This window comes from Schistocerca nitens, chromosome 1 (genome assembly GCF_023898315.1).
Source record: "Schistocerca nitens isolate TAMUIC-IGC-003100 chromosome 1, iqSchNite1.1, whole genome shotgun sequence".
Classification (NCBI taxonomy): Eukaryota; Metazoa; Arthropoda; class Insecta; order Orthoptera; family Acrididae; genus Schistocerca; species Schistocerca nitens.
The window spans coordinates 539,206,007-539,211,799 of record NC_064614.1 but is presented as its reverse complement, the minus strand read 5'-3'; positions in this window follow the sequence as shown (position 1 = coordinate 539,211,799).

Here is a 5,793-nt window from a genome sequence, read left to right as displayed (position 1 = left end):
AGTACTCAAAATGCTTCATAGAATTTCATCTCATAAATAAAAGAATTATTGATTAAATATATTTCTATTTGTAATAGTTTGGCACTTTGTGTTAATGGTGATTAAAAAAGTCACTACATATTCTGTAATTAACTTGTGTTTTGCACTGCAAATACTCAGATGATGAATTGTGTTGCAGAACAGTACCTTAATCCATATTAGAACACTTTAATGCAGAAGGGGTCTTGACGCTTCATATAATCCAAACTTATTCAGAATACAAGTGTACTCCCTGAGGAGAATTTTAAGAATGAAATTCACAAGGCAAGGGGTTTTTTCAACAGTTTCTGAGTTGGAATGAACAACCAACTTCACTCAGATATGTTATTTTTACAACAATCAATCCAGTTTTAACTCCTAAGCAATCTCCCATAGTTACATAAGCAGCCACTAGCTGCCACTACTGTCTGAACAGAGAATCTACAGTTGTCCTCTAATATCAACAGATGACATCTACTACTTTTCTAGTCTTGTTTATGTGAGAGAGACATAAACTTAAGGTACTGCAAAAGAAAGGAAAAAAAATATTTGGGAATAAAGGCTCCCAACAGCACTGCAAGAAAAAGAATAAGATAAATAAACTAGCAGACACTACTGCTGAAGCAGACTGTAACGTAACAAACTAGATCAATGAAGTGAAGTGCACTGCTCAGTCATGATGTACCCTCTGCTGGAACATCTTCCTATCCTGTCCTATCCCATCCTGTATGGTAGCACGTTACCCAAGAACACATTAATTTCTTCTTCGTGTAGAACCCATCAGTATTCTAACGCTTTATTAGACGACAAGAGACAGTGCTGTGTTGGGTTGCACGACTCACATGTCTCTTCCAGTTGACTCATATGTTGTGCGTGCACCCGATCCTCTTCTTTGGGTCATCAGCTACGTCCCTCTCACCGTTTAATTCTTCTCCAAAGGCTGTATCATATTAAAGGGAATAATATCAACCAACTCTCTATTCTTGAAATAAATCATGTACTCATAGAATCTTTTCAGTTCAACAACAATATATTTTCTCATCCCCAAAGTCACAATTATTCTGTACAAGCTCCAGCAAGCCAACTGGTTCCAAGACAAATGTCAGAATCGACAAAACACCCGTGCTGCCTCATGCAGAGTCAAGACATGAAGTAAGAGCCTCTATACAATACACGCTTCATCTGTTTCTGTAACAATTCTCATGACACCACAAACCACGGAACATTATACAAATACTCTTGACTTTTTTATATAAATTCCAAGGCACTGCTGGTAACAACTTGTCGGGGCCACTCGTATGACACAGCTCCTGGCTTCTCATGACCGCTGTCCCTCCTGCACACCCAGATACGTGTGGTGCAGTAAAAAGGCTCTCTCACCCTCGTCATTAAAATAATGGGTGTTCGAGACAGTGGAGAGCCAAGTGTTTCTAGAATGAACCTGAAATTCTCGATGCACTACAGTATGTAATGCTTCTTGTCCATAAATTTTTATTGAAGGACTGTAAGTACAAGCCGATTGATTGTTCCCTCTCATTTCCTCAGCTGTGTACACACTGCTGCTGGAATCGTGTTTGAAACTGAGTTTTCTGTTAAAGGTCTCTGTTCACAGGGGTGGAAAACATTTCTTGCATTGTCAGCATCTTGATTTTTCTTTCCCCCCCCCCCCCCCCCCCCCTCATACAACCTGACTGCTAAATTATGTCTAGTCATAATGTAGATATGTGATGCTGCCTTTTAATACTTGTAAGGTTTAAACAAATGAAGAGAGAGTAACAGTTGTAGTTGGTTGATGAAAACACTACAGAGGAAGTGGCAGGAATATCCTGCTATGAAAGTGGCAGGAATATCCTGCTATGAATGGTGAATATGGAAAATGATGCTCTTTTCCATAACATCATGAAGATGTCATGGCATTTTGCAATTCTGGCAAGAGTGGTAGCACTTTGTTTCAAAGGAAGACACAAATTTCAGGAAAGCAGTTCCAATGAACCAAAGACTTCCATTTACTCTTTGCTCTTTATTATCAGAAGATTCATTTCAGATTCTTGAATTTTTATTTTAATTCTTGAAACAAGCAATATCTCCTAATACTGGTTGGACATTTTTGTGTAATATCACTTCTTCAATGTTTTTGAGCTGGTGTAGCTGTCTTCGACTCAAACGTTGCCCTATAGCATCTTACTAGGTGTGGTTCTGTTGGAGGTAGTATGGTACTGCCTTCCTCCAACTTTTTAAGCTGGCTTACCCAATCAGAGGGGGGATCTACAATTTAGTGAACTCTGGTCTAAAGAAGCAGCATATCTGACTCTGACCTGTGCAGGATGACTTGAAATGTTGCTGTAGAGTAAAAGGACCCTTTTCAATAGCTTCCTGGCAACCCCTTGGTGGTAGTTTACCCATTACGGACATAATTTGTTAGCACCACATCCTGCTCATTTCAAAATAATTCAGTGTCATCTTGTGTAATGATGCCTTGTTCTTCTGGTTTTTGAGCAGTAGTGAGTCCATATTTCCACTGCTGGCTTCGTTTCTTTGGGCCATAGTGCTGCAGCCAGAACTCATCCATGGTAATTAGATGGCTTAAGAATTCAGCTACTGAAAGGCAGAACGGCACATAGTGAGTCAAAATGAAAGTGATGAGGATTTGCTTTCTGAATATACCTGCAGCTTTGCTTTTCAACCTTTTAAATGATCGTTGTCATATTAATCTTGATTTGTCAATTTCATACTCTCCTACTATTTGCTGTAAATAACTTCCACCATTTTGAAATAATGATGAACTTTTATTACATGTGGTGAGTACAGGCATGTGGCCTGAGCAATGGTTAAGCTTCTACTCAAACTAAATGCTTTACTTAAATTTATGTTGTTAACTGGCTCTTCCATGGTTTTTCATAGGAATAGAGTACTCCTGAGACCATCCTTGTCTCTCTATATGGTATTGATAGCTCCATGCAGCACCTACAGTGACAAAGTGTTGGTTGTCTGTTGTTCATCTACATCTAGCGCACACGACCCAAGGAGTACTCCAAAAATAATAAAAATACAAAACAAATATTTGAACGTATACAAGATATCACCTGGGTATAAATACATCTTTCTTCACTACTGGGTAATTTCATCTCAAATCGTACAGGTCATGTCAACTCGTGGTCATGAATTTCTCTGTCAAATATATATATATATATATATATATATATATATATATATATATATATTAGACCTCTATATCATAAGTGTTAAGAAATAAAGTATTTCCGTTGTACCTTAATTTTTGTAAATGGTACAGTCCTTTGAGAAATGTATATTTTGTAAACAACTCTTAAAACAGTAGAGAACAAAAAAATATATAACTATTAAACCAAAAGTACTGGTGATCTGGCAGATGTTTTGCGTTAAAGCTCCCTCTTAGTGTATTGAAATTTAGTTCTCTCTCTCTCTCTCTCTCTCTCTCTCTCTCTCTCTCTCTCTCTCTCACACACACACACACAGAGAGAGAGAGAGAGAGAGAGAGAGAGACTCTTATTGGCACCCTTTAACTTACAAATTTAAGTAAATTTTTCCCCCCTAATCTGGAAAGTCACAGAACGCTATCTTTTCTGCCATATTACCAGATACTACTGATGTAATCATAAACAGTATCTTATCTGCTCTAGCTATCTGTATTATGTAAATATTTGTTGCTAAAAATGTAAAAAGCTGTATTTTTATGAGTTTTCACAAATTATTTACTTGAAAACCCCCATCCGAAAACTTTTGAGAATTACACAAAATATTGTTTGGTTAAAATGTTAATAGTCAGTGCAAACACAGTGGGCAATATTTTTCTGTGTAAAGTGTTAAAAATTTTCAATATTCTGCATATTTTGCATCACTGAATTTCTAGTGTAAAATATGCATGTTTGCAACATTGTTTCCAGTGCTCTTCTGTTTATAAGAAACAAATGAGAACTTGCACAAAAAATTCTGCTTTGAGTTTTGTGTTTTGTTTGAACTTTTTGTGTAAGATACAATGTCAATGAAAAAATACATAGTGAAAGTGCGAGATGTGTGGACTATGAAACAAGACACAAGTAGGTCGTGTTTAAGTAAAGTGAAAAACACTTCATAGTTGTCGGAAATCTGTCAGAGATATTGTAGAAATATCTTGGTCCTCAAGTAACTGTATTAGCATGACATCCATTGTGCAGGAATTGCTACACTCACTACAAGAAGAAATTTAGTGACAACCCACCTGAACAATCACCATCACCCGAATGTGAAACTGAAAAAGACAGTGCAGATGTTTATATTCCTGGGTGTGAAGTTGTTGATGCATTGAATGTTAGCATTTCTGCTGTAGCCCCTACTATGTTCCCCCTTAAACCTCCAGGTAACGTAAGAAGTCAACAGAATGTAAAAAGAAAAGTGGAAGAAATTGAAACCAGTTTTACACTAGCAACATCTTCAAAACTTTGTAAAGTGTATAATGTAGGTGCGCTTCTTGCAGAACCTGAAGATGTGCACAAAATGTGATGTGTGGTTTCAAAATCTAAATACTGCTATCTCGGCAGCCACTTGTACTGAGAAGGTACAGTTACTGACACTGATACCAGGTAGCTTCTCTAAACAGAAGCCCTTAAAATAAAGAGTGAGAAAGGTACTTGGGCATGCCAAGATTCTTACTGTGGCCATCCATTGCAAGATTATACACTTCTGCAGTAGGCACAAGTCCTAACCAGGCTGATGCTATCTCTGCTAGTGAAAATGGTGAAAAGGTAAAACGATGTATGACAAAATCAATAAGAGAAGCCTATCTCCTAATGTAAAAGGAGAACCAAAATTGGTCCCTCAAAATTGTACTCCTTACGGACCAAAATGGGTAAAATGCCAGCCAGTGAAGGAAGTATGCACATGTATTTACTGCACTAATTTGAAATGTGTTGCGTTTTTTTCTCCCCACCATAAGCAGTCACAGGAAAGAAATACACAGAGATGGACCTTTTGTGTGTGTCAATAGCTGCAAGATAAATGTTGGTTGTAGGAGTCTGCAGTGTGTCCTCGTGCTGAAGTGATGACTGTTGAAGCATTACACCTTCAGGATACTGACACTGACATAACCTATGCATTGATGGAGGGAGGACAGTTGGTGAAGCAGACAGTAGGGTCAGAGAAGTTTGTTACAGAGGTTAGGCACAGGGTCATAAAAGGAGTAGCTCACCATCACATCCGAAGAATTCAGAGGCAGGCCGTAGCAGAAGTAAAATCAGCCACATCCCAGAATACTGACACATTAGTTCTCCATTTCAAATTTGCTGAAAACTGGTCTGTTGCTTTGCAGAATTAAACTCAAGAGTTACCACTGACACACATCACAGGTATCAATATTCATATGTGTTGCTCACTTCTGTGGAGCATCACACTGTTTTGTTATTGTCAGTGATGACATCATTCTTGACATTGAACATGTGTATGCGACTGATGATGCAAGATCTCATTTTAAAAACCATTTTCAGCTTTATGAGTTAGGTTAACACTGTAGTACAGGAAATAAGACAAAAGATGGATATTTTCAGCAACAGGTCATGGAAAAAATGCATGTGTTGGGGTAGGAAGTCTCTGTAATTATCCAGCATGAACTTTTTGGTGCTATAAGAGATGCTACTGATTTGTACACACCATATCAACATTAGTAAGAACAATGAAACTTTAATACTAAATGAAAGTACATAAAGGAATTCCATTTAAAAAAGAGAGGAGTGGTCTGCTATGAAGCCTGTGGTAGGAATTCTA